Raw genomic sequence first — 12,743 nt, 5'->3', positions numbered from 1 at the left:
ACCCTCGTTACTTTTTCCACTAGATCAAATGTTCATCTTTCTCAAAATGTATTGGTTTGTTACAGTTTAGTACGGATTGTGCGAAAATTAAGTATAGGACGTAATATATTCAAGTAGAATTTGACAATAAAATAATAGGAAGTAAACAGTAAATATTAAATGGCTTTCGGCGTTAATGTTTAATGTCAAGTATTCCTTAAAGCTTATTATCAAATATGTAAATGTTTCTTAAACAGACTGTAGACCGGGACCCGCAGATATCATTTTCCGCAGATTCATCCACAAGCACATTAATCTCTGTGAATAAGACGAAAGAAGTGATGAAACATTTCATAAATGCATTGCCTCTTGGAAGTGATGATTTTCGATTTGCAGTTATTCAGTATATTCTAATTTCATCGGTTGTATTTGATTTCAAAGAATATTCCGATATCCCATCTATCACTGCTGCAATAGATAACATTGACAGTGGAAAAGGTTCTTCTTTCACGGCAAAGGCGTTGAATGAGGCAGAAAAGATACTTTTTGATAAAGTCTTGTTTACTTTTTTTTTTTTATTTTGGACAAAATCACTAAATCACTCAACGTCCATAAAGTTGTTAACAACGGTAAGAGTTGGTGTGAAATTGTGAAAGTAGATAAACAGAAAAAGAACGTATAGGAAATATAAAGCATTTTTTAAAACCTTTTTTCATAATAATCACATCACTTGTATTGGTATTACTTTACTCAATGACCTATTTGTATAATGAGAAACATACAGCTTGAATAGAACAGACAATTTTTTTTCCAATCAGGTAATCAAAAGAATGTAATCCATGGACAAAGACCAGACATGGAAAACAAACACACACAACAATGAACATAAAGTAACTAAAATCATATATACAAAGTAACAAAATCAAATGAGCAACTCGGATTCCAGTAAAAACTTAGAGCATGGACCAGGTGCACCGGTAGGGTAAGCGTCCTCTGCTTTTTTCAAAAACCGGTTTTACTAAGTAACTCATGAACCGATAAATAAATTTTCTATGAAAAATATTTTAACAATCTGAACAAACTGAAAATAGTACTGGTGGTTAAACGTAGTCGTGTGTTATCGTGGCTTTGTCGTTCCTTGCTTGGATAGGAACTATCATGTAAATATCTCTCTCTCTATCATGTTGTAGATGTTTCTGGGTGAGTTGTCTGGGTCTCGTCGTAATTCTTATAAGTTTATTGTCCTACTGTACGATGGTCTTTCTACAGATAGAAACGATGTTTATAAATTAGCCCAAAAGTTACGGAATGCCAGAATAAGGATTATTACAATAGGAATTGGATCATCTGTTGCTCACATGGAGCTTATAAACGTAGCCTACAATGCTGAATATGCTTTTACGTATGAAAATTACAAATATCCTGTGGATCGACTTATGGTTTCAACAATTGGAAAATCATGTTCTGGTACGTGCTTTAGTTTGAGACAAGGTTAAACGTATGATGAATGTCTGAAGTAAATTAAAAGAAACAAAGTGAATAGGAAATTGATTAAACGATGCAGAAGTGTAATTATTTTATTTAATAAGCACTATGAATAAGCTAAAGTATGATCGTATTTTAGGCATTTAGTGGATACCAGCCTTACTAATAAAAAAAAACAAAATAAAATTTGGACATTTGTACATATAAAAACAAATATGGTATGATACTCACTTGTTATCCACCAAATGCGTTATGACTGAAAAACTTCTCCAGCTCACCGCAAGGTCCCTAGTGATGGGAAAACCCATACCATAAAGCAAGCTGTTAAAGGTCCCAAAATGAAAAAAAATCGTAATTCGAATAACAATGACAGTGCTTTCATTAAGAGCCAGTACCCGGTACTTTTCCCGGCTACGGTAGCGTCTGGTACCGGCAGAATAAACTAAAAGCAAAAACAAAATCATGAGGAAAAATCTAGTAAATAGATATCTAAGATCGTTCCGTCTGTAGGCTACAGATGTGTCTCCAAAATCGGAAACGGAATAATTAAGTCGTTATATTCCACTCACTATCGATTGCTACGTGAGTAGGAGAGAATCGATGACGGTGAGGGCTTGAATTATTCGAGTTACCAAAATCGCGATCTTTAGTGTTTATTATTGTGATATTGGTGTCTTCGTCGAGGTCCGCGTCGGAATCTAATCGGTAAAGCACTTTAACCTACGACGATTTAACGTAGTGTCCATTTATAGAAAAGATGTGGTGACTTAACAATGTCAATCACCGATTATTTTGTGCTGAACATAAAGCTAAACACAGGTAAAGATTCCATGAAAACGTGTAAAAAATGACTTTCGTGTTTGGAATCGCCCCATACCCGTCATTTTTCCCGACATATATTTGTCGTGATTTGTGCAGACGAGTGCACGAATTTTTAGTGTTAACAACGAGTCAACACGTGAAATAGAGTTTTACAGAATTCGAATATGATTTAAGGGACGACCATTCTATTCGGCGGGGAGAGTTTTGGTAAAAATATTTGAAAAGAACATGTCTGGCCTTTGCTCACAAGAATATAAAAAAATATTGTCTCCGAGATTCAACACTGCTACAGATTATAATAGAAAATAAATTTATTGTTATGTTTAAAAATTCTGTCCGTCTAAAAGTCAACCGAACTAAAACTGCCAGCCTTGTTCTTTTTCAGAAGCAAAGAATTTCTTATTAGACTATGATTTTTAGACAAACATTTCACAATAAGACACATGCAATTGTTCTACATGTAACAATAATAATTAGGCAATAAACAACAACAAAGTTTAATTTTATTATGAAAATAATCAGCACTAGGGACCACCACATGTTATGGAATTTCATTTAATAAATGTTCAGTTTTGTTCCTATGTTTTTATTTGCATGTGTTAGTGTTCGAATTTTATAACAAGTAAATAAAAGCCTAAGCCTAAAATTTTCATACAAAATGGCATCGTATTGAACAGTCAACTAAGTTTATCAGCATTAGTCTAGAAATGGATCTGGTGGGAATCATGGAGATCTCCTGAATTTCAGGGTTTTTGAGACTAAATCAGTCATGATTCATCATTTATCTTTATTTAAAATTCATATATTCTCAACAAAACTGAAGTTAATATTACAGATTTAATCCCATATTTTCAAATCAAAATATTAAATCTCAAAAAGGCTAACATCCAGGACCTTCCTGGGGGGCTGTGCCCCCGACCCCCCACCAATGCGTTACCCTGGACCCATCTGGGGACTTAAGCGGCCCCAGACCTCTTGCCGAAGTTATTTGGTACCTCCTACTTTCTGTAAAGTACCTCCTGCCTGAAAAAGTAGTGAAACCACTGCAATGAACATAAACAACAACGATAATTACTGGACTGCAGGTTCCTGGCAACCCTCTCCCTAACCTTAGGCAGCAGTAAGGGGAAAATACAAAAATAAAACTATAAACCATAGAAATCTGTCGAATTCGGGTTAAACTTTTTGAGATCGATACAGAATGCAAACACCGTAACAAATAGGACAAACAAGCTGTTACTACCTCAAAAGAGTACTCGCTGTTTCTGTCAGGTTGTTCAAAATTCAAAAGCAGCTGATAAGCATGTTTCCTTACTTGAGAGATATAAAACGAAACTGGACAAAACCATTGCTATGACATCCATCTCGATTTCAACTGTTTATAATAGTGTGCATTACACAGTTTAATCATCAACGATAAATGTATTGTTATAAAAGTTAACGAGGGCCTCGATATCAAATACACAATATATTACATAGCGTTTTATGCAATTTAATGTGCTTAGATGCACACTAACTGCAATTCATTAAAACATCTTATGTAAGAATCTATTGACAATTCCGTAGAGTATTGTTTCTATTTTAATTACAATTTTAATTAGGTGAACTGTATCTAATGCAAAGGCGTGCGAACAATTGAGAAAATGGGCTGGTAGTATAAAGTTTAAGCGATTAACATTTCTACTTGATATGACTGAAATGCTAAAGAAAAACATTCTGTGTATGTTGCGTTGGTGAATTATATCAACAAACAGTCGGCATTCCAATGGGAACAAATCGTGCTCCTCTACTTGCTGACCTATTCCTTCACTCTGATGTGGTTAAGTTTATAACTGATCTGATCCGAAAGAAAGAAAAAGTTTAGCTTGTTCCTCTGATCTCAGTTTCAGCTACATTTTTGTATATAGATGACGTATTATCGTTAAACAATTCTAGTTTCGATGATTTTATACATCGCATCTACCTCAAAGAACTTGAGATAAAGGATATTACAGACATTGGAAAGACGGGCTCATATTTTGACCTACACTTAGAGATCGATGATAAAAGAAAACAAATGATCAAACTTTACGATAAACGTGATGACTTTCCATTCGGAATTGTAAACTTTCCTTTCATTTGAGGCAATATCCCGTCAACACCTGCGTATGGAGTTTTCATTTAACAACTCATGTTATGCCAGAACTTGCCGAAACTACGCAGACTTTTTTATCGCGCTAGACTTCCTACAATTAGGATTCTGAAACAGGGTTATGTTGCTTCAAGTGTGGATTCTTCACTACAGAAGTTTCATGGTCGTCGCCATGAACTTGTGGATCGTTACGGTGTATACATCTGAACTCTTTTGTTCAACTTTTCGTTACCGCTTTCATCTACCCCTGACTTGACTTTTTATAAGCAACTCGACGGGTGTTTCTAGAAAGGCAGAGGACGCCTACCCTACCGTGCACCTGGTCCATGCTTCCAGTTTTTAGTGGAGTCCGAGTTGCTCATTTACTTTTGATATTTTGAATGTATTATTTTGGTTACTTTATGTTCTTTGTTGTTTATGTCTGTTTTCCGTGTTTGGTCTGTCTCTGGATTACATTTTTTTAACTTCCGTCAGAACCTTGGTTCCTTTGATTTCTCTTTGAATACGATATGTATAAAGAGTATTGGGAAGGAGAATTAAAAGTGATGATTGTAAGTGGTATTTTGATCATGAACGTTTCATGTACAGAGTAAAATATAATGATAAATAGAATATTTTAAATTGAATGGATGTTTTGTGCTGCTTGCATATACCCTCTTTTCTCATTTCAGGCTGTTTGTTTCATTAACTGACATCATTATTTTGATGGACGTAAAACAAAACCAAATGATAAATGGATTTCTATCCCGAAAAGCACTTATCCGACCCATCTTAGAATATCTAGTAGGCTTGAAATGTAATAAACATATTGGTTTGGCAACGTACTCGGATCATCCGGACTTCAGATACAACCTAGGCTGGTCTACTAATCTTGACAAATTAATAGCAGCATCTCAGATGGTGGACATGGACAAGGTTTCAACTTTTCCTAATACTTCGCACGCTTTGGAATTCTTAGGCGACAAGGGATTCACTTTTTCGAATAATGGTCCCGCATCAGAACGTAAAATTGTTTTGTTACTTTCAGATGCTAACTGGGAAAGTGCGGATGAAATTTAGGACGAAATCACTAATCTTCAAAACAAAGGAATCACCGTTGTTGGTATTGCATGTGGAACAGATGTTTCAGTGGAAAGTCTTACCTCAATACAATCCGATCCGTCAAATCTTATATACATAACGATACATTCTAAAACAAATCAATATGACAGTTTAAAAGCATTGGCGTCAATGACGGCGTTTTTTTCCTGTAAAGATGATATATTCAATTAAGTTCATAATGAATAACTATTTGGCTTAATTCTATTGCCATTTAAAACATTTCAAGGGGATACGTATTTTGTCTATGAACGCATTTAGGCAATGCTCATTCAAGGGTAAGACTTAAGTTATATGTCATGTCTTCAGGTATATTAAATAATTATATAATATTGTGTTATTACTGCTTTTATCAACATGTTTAATTGTCGACTCAAATAAATTGCTTTTGTTAAATACAAACGCATGTCCTTTTAATTTTGAAGCCTTCAAGCAGGATTGGCTTACAATTCCAATGTAACTACCGGCTTTTTGTTTGAGTTTATTAAGCAATTGAAGTATTTTATTCTGCTTGCTACAATGTGCATGTATATCGTTTTTTTTTTTGTTTTTTTTTTGTTTTTTTTGTTTTTTTTTTTTTGTTTTTTTTTATTTTTTTTTGTTTTGTTTTTTGTTTTTTTGTTTTTTTTTGGGGGTTTTTTTTGTTTTTTTGGGGTTTTTTTCACTTTTAGCCATGGACTTGGATTCAGTTGTTTCAGTCTCGGTATTTTTTCAGTTGAAGGCCTATTTATAACCTTTTGATATTGTGAAATAGGGGAAACAATGGTTTGACCGCAAAAAAAACTCCCAATGCTTAGACTCCTAGAGCTCACACCTAAATAGCAATAATGAGTACTTTACAACTACTGGACATATTCTTAACTTGTTTTGCCACTGGCTAAACTCGGCTGTTGATCAATTTTTGTAACACCAGAGGCTTACGCGGGAAATGAATGTTTACAGTGCAAATTAGCAATCCCTCCAAATAACGCTCTTTAGACCTTATAATCACTTCCTGTACTAGAAAATATCTTTCCGCCCAAAGCTATATGTTGTCTTGGTCGACAGCGGTCTCTTCACTTCCATTACTTTTTGCCCCTGAGGAAGACCGTAAACCCCAAACTGTGCGCCTAACTTTCTGTGTTAATTAACGTTTTATTTGAATTTGAGGTCTCTTTTAGCATTTAAACGTGGCTTTTGTTCACTTATTTCATAATCATACATTAGAATAACCAATACAATGAAAGTTTTATTACAGTTTGAGACATACATGCAGTTTAAAGAGAATTAAACCGAGGTTTTGAGCACATATATCGTTGGAAAGCCCAAAATATCATGAATTGCCAGCAACCAAATTCTTAAATGCAATTAAACAACATGGTCGATACGGAATGTTCAGACAATGATCGAGTAACAAAAATATACAAAATTTCGTAATAAATTGAAAACTTCTTTGAAAAAAAATTTCCTCAACATGTAAATGGTTTTCAAGGTTGTTTTATATTTTCAACCAGACTTCTTTTGGTTTCCTCGTATTAAGGTTCAGCTTAAACAATATCTAGGACATTCCTTTAAAAAAAGCGTTCATTCATAGTTTAAATAATACATTTAGCGCTAAAAAAGCACTGACTGTACTGTATAAATTTTATGTAACATTAACAATAAAAGTGTAAACAACACATTTTAGAATAAATTTACAACTGTCAAAAATAAGATTCGAGATTCATATAGTCTTGTTCCGATATATGTTATGCAATGCAAGCTAGAATTAATTTTGTTTAAAAAAATATAGATGACTTGAGATATTTTATGCCATAATCCAGTTTTATATCAACATCCATATATATGAAATATTCAAAATGTTCTTTCTAATCAGGCGATTTGTCACAAATTTTTTCTACCTTGCACTGCACAATATGTTTAGACTCCAGCATATATGCATTTCCGAAAAAAAATCTGTTCTGGTAAATGTACATTTATTTTTAAAATTTAATGTTTACACTTATGTTGTTAGCAGTTGTAGTAACATGTTTCGTGAAGGAAGTAACATTCATATATTTAGAATACTCTATAAAGAAGCAGTGGTCAAAGTTTTCAGGAACACGATAAATCATCTTGACTAAAATTATCTTGCAATTAATGTTCTAGATTTGGTCTTTAGCAGAACCGTAACAAATCAAATAAAAATGAGAATAAATTTCACTTGTGTAACATGTTCTAATCTGAGTTATGAACTACCTTCGTTGTTCTTGTCAAGTCAACGCAATGCATTATTGACTGTATCGTAAATTCAAACAAATGTTATGTTGTCAATCTTGTTACTTTCTAGTGAATTCAAAGATCCACAAACATCTGGTAATTAAGATAAATAGCTTGTGATCTATTTCTCACGTGACAGTCTTGTTACTAACAGAAACAATGGACAATTTAATATATTTTTTTTTATTTTGGAATATAATGTTATAGGAAATAAACTTTAATGTGTAATCTAGTAATTTGTGTTTGATACGATTTAAAGGATCATAATATATATTTGAAAAAAAACTGTACCGAACACAATAGTAATAAATCGTTTTCAATCTCTAAACATATTCTATTGTTATTTATTTGACTTTAACTACAAATTACTTTTTTTCAAACTGTTCAGTCGATTGACAAGCAAGTGGTGCAAAAATTTTAAATGTGCCATTATATATGTTTATATTTTTGTGTTTAAGTTTCATTATGTATTTTTGGTATACCTCAAGCAATATTTTATTGGTTTTTCGTTCCATCACAATTGATTTAATCAGAGATTTAAAATACTCTCGTCCAAAACTTATGAATGCATCATTTTTATCACTACAGTAGTTTTATGGTCTCATCATGAACTCGTGGATCGTTATGATGTATCCATCTGCACCATGAAAACTGATTTATTCAACGGGTCATACTTTTCCTCTCCTCGTTTGTCTACCCCGGACGACTTTTTATGAGCACCTCGGCGGCTGTTTCTAGAATAGCAGAGAACGCTTACCCTACCGGTGCACCTGGTCCATGCTCCCAGTTTTTAGTGGAGTCCTAGTTGCTCATTTACTTCTGTTACTTTGTATGTATGATTTAAGTTCTTTGTTGTGCATGTCTGTTTTCCATGTCTGGTCTTTGTCCCTGGATTACGTTCTTTTGATTACCGCTATAACCTTGGTTCCCTTGATTACTCTTTTATGTATTGGCCTTTTTCCCAAGACAATTTCATCACAATTGGCTCGGATAATCATAGATATCAGCAAGCCCTGGCTTATACCAACAAAATACATCTCGTCTCTTTAAGATATTGTAAATTTTTTCAATGCACATACGAAAAATTAGTGCGTTGCTTGGGGTAGATTGTATGTATTTTGACTTCGTAAACAAAATAAAAAGTTTTCACTATCACCTATAAAATATCAATCGTATTTACTCTGTACTTGTAAACTAATTTATGAAGTGCTATAAAATTTTAAACTATAAATCTAAGCCTTATGTCAATATTTATTATTGTATACTTTTAAACTTCACTACTTCCTCTTTCGTGAATATATTCAGAAGAGTACCGTTTTCAGGAGGTTTCTTATGTGTGAATAACTGCTTGTTACATATTTCCTTACCGGATTTTTTTTATATTGATCAATAATGCACACAATCTTTTGACGTGTTTAAGTGAACTAAGAATAAAAATCGTCACTAGGAACAAAGGTTACATCTGTTGCTCGGGATATGAAAAAAAAAACACGTCATCAACAAAATAGGTATAAAACTTGATTGTTCATAATCACTCAAATTGTTTCTTTATTATCAAAAATCTATAAATACGGTTTCGATGTAAAAACTCGCGATCGGTATCTTTTTTTTTTCGATTTAAAAAATCGCAATGATAATCGTTTTTATTTCCTGTATCCATATATTAATAATAGAATAATTAATTGACGCGGGTGAATATCATAAATATTTTCACGATTGCCGAAGAACGTAGTCATTATTTCCGCACACAAGTTTAGTAGCGATTGTGTTCTTCGACACGAGTGAACTTTTTTTACGAAATTCACCCTCGCCAATTAATTATCCTATTTATTATATAGATTCTAAAACACAAATTTTCAATTTTTCCCATTTTTTATACACATTAATATATTCATCATTGTGTTGTGTACCGCGACCACACTGACGCTCGCTTCGATTGAAGAATTGTATATAACTGAAATTTCTACTTGTTGTCACCTTTGGAACAGTAAATGACAGTGGTTTTTTCCTGGATGTTGCTTCATGATTGAAATGTGAGTTGTACAATGGCTAATTATTCTGAAAAAGGAATTTAAACAAACGCGCGTCATTAATGTTGACATGGATACATACATCATGCCACAGACATTTACATGTTCAACTCAAGTACACAAGCAATAGAATGAAATCAATGGTAAGTTATGACATCTTGTACAAGATTTTTAGCTTGAATATGTTTCAACGCATATGTAACCCAGCCACATCGTCATTTCAGTGAACTTCACTTGTACATTGTTGTACTGTATAAATATTATTTTTATAATGTGCCTGCAAATGAATTTTGTCTAAACTCTGATCCATGTGCAAATAAAATGTACTTTTTAGAACCATTGGAAGTGTTTTAAAGGCTTTCAATTATTCTATATTTTAGTTGATTCTTTTAAATCTAGTTATTTCACAAGAAAAAAAGGTTTTTTTTCAACTGAACTGTAATAATGTAGCAAAAACGATAATTACAAATAAAAAAGGTTTTGTCCATATCATTGTTTTTTCATCAGACTCAGAGTCATGGTTGACTGGTAAAATTCTTTTGAACTTTTTCTTTGCAGGTCCACTTGGATGACTGTCAATTTGACGCTCATTGTGTCCTGCATAGGTGATGAAATTACTGGTTCCACCATGAATATTTGTTGTTCCTTGGACACATAAGGATATTCTTGTTTGTGTTGACATTTGTGTAGATGACGGAGCATTAACTTCAGCAAGATTTTGTGGAAACTTTCCAGGCATATAAGTCGTACCAATGTGTGAACAAGAATCTGCGATAATATGACTAGTTGACCAGTATTTCACATTATTTTTGATAGTTTGTATTTCCAGTAGTGTCTTTTAAAACAGATGAAATACTTTTTTGCTGCAGTTCATTTAAGCGAGAGTAAGGGTGTATGCTACTAACATTATTGTGGCCACTGATTTGCATGATTTGGGCATTTTCAACTCCTTTATCTTGCAGTTTTTGTACCAAGTGTTTACAAAAACTATGATTTCTTAATTTCCTGCGTGAAAAAATGTCAGGACAAGATTGTACCATCATTTTTATTAAACCATAAATGTAGTTCAATCCCATAGACTGCTCTTTGAAACAGCATCTCTGTGGTTGAATATTTGCACCATGGTTGATTGATAAGAAAAATGGTGCATCATCATTGTTCATGTGAATTGGTCTTTTACCTGTATATACCCGACAAGCTTGCATAGGAAATCTTTTTGAGTCTGAGGTAGCCCATGCCTTAGCTTTTATTTGTTTGGTATCATGAAGGTTTTTGCCTTGCCTAGTTTTGGTTTGTCTCTCTTTGCCATGATATAAATACTTATGTCCATTATAATCCCGTCCAATGGAAATGTCACTAAATTTAAGGTCCCGTTGATCTTTTCCCCCACGCACACTAAAATGCAAGCAAAATGTCATGTGGAGTTGGTTTACCGGGGGAGAGGAGCATGTGTTCCAAGGAGTTTATTTTAAAAATAATTTTTCAACATAAGCAATTGTGAGTTCATCTGAACAATGTGATTTATTTCTAATGCTTAATGTTTTAAGATGTTTTTGTTTTGCTTCCAAAACTTGTGTTTACTTGACAAGTTCAGGTTATTACCTTATTTTTAACTTAGAGTCTTGTTGTTTTAGGTACCTGTCTAGGCTGCACATAAACCCTTTCAAAGTACTGGATTCATACTCTGGCCCATCACGCTTTTTGGAAGCTAGCAGAATAAAATGTGCTTACTTGCTCATTCAATTTCTCTGCTCATTGTTAGACAGAAAACTTTTAACAAAAAGATATGTGAACTAGTTTTGTATTATCATTTTGATTTTGTACTAGAAAAATATCGTTGTCTTCATAAGATACTGGCTAGAATCTTTAATTAACTGGTATGTTGGCTTCTCCTCTTTTGAATGGCTAGAAGTAATCATTCCAAATTCAGGCACCTGAATTTTCTCCGATTCATACTCATTTTTTATCCGAAAATTTGTGAAACTAACGCAATAACTAGCAAACGAAGTTAAGGAAGCAATATAAAAGATTGACAGAACTATTGAATCTTCTAATGTAATTAATACAGTTTCCTATTTTTATGTTTTTATGAGTGGAAATTATAATTTTGAGTGTCACAGGAACAAACAAACTACTAAACATGACTTTTAATTATGAAATTGCCGTTGTCGGCAGTATTTGTTCGTATGAAATTTACCCTTTATTCATTCACCTTTTGTGTGAACTACATCTCTTACTATGTTTATAAAAGCATTTCTTCGATTCAATTAATTGTTTAATTTGATAGCTCTTTATTGCATTAAAAATTTTAACTTAGAACCCAATGTTTAGGTTGTTTGTAAACAGTATCAAATACACACAGGTGACCAAAACGGTACCCTTCTGAATATATTCACGAAAGAGGAAGTAGTGAAGTTTAAAAGTATACAATGATAAACATTGACACGTGTACTGAAAGTTGTCTCAATGACCCAATGACAATTTGGCGGGAATAACATCGAGAGCAAATAAAATATTTATTTCATAGTGTTAATTACTGATTTTTATTTACTCAAGAAAATTCAGTAATTTATACCCATCTATATGAGAAGATTAAATATATTGTGTTTACTTTCATCTAAATGTGGAAAAATTGCTAAATGTACATGACATCTTCAGCAGATGCCCTTGTTAACATTTGCAGAATATTGCAAAAACTGATCGTTGATATTTCAAAGGTCTATAATGTAAAGTATTCTTTAAAGTCGGTAAGTTTGGAAGATTTATATATATTTCTCAAGAGGTGTGTCAGTAATAATTGAAGTCCGTATTCAAATATCATGAAGCACTTGTATGTCTTTCCTCACTCCATGAAAAATATGTAATCGTCCCTGTGGACAAAGCTTCAAACAGCATTATATTTATCACGCCCAATACTTAAATCGCCTAATCAAGAAAGTGGATACTTATAGTAGTACTCC

The sequence above is a fragment of the Perna viridis genome, chromosome 9 (genome assembly GCF_037379345.1).
Source record: "Perna viridis isolate PV_CMFRI_1.1 ecotype Kerala chromosome 9, ASM3737934v1, whole genome shotgun sequence".
Classification (NCBI taxonomy): Eukaryota; Metazoa; Mollusca; class Bivalvia; order Mytilida; family Mytilidae; genus Perna; species Perna viridis.
The sequence above is the reverse complement of the archived record's forward strand: the minus strand, read 5'-3'. Positions refer to the sequence as shown.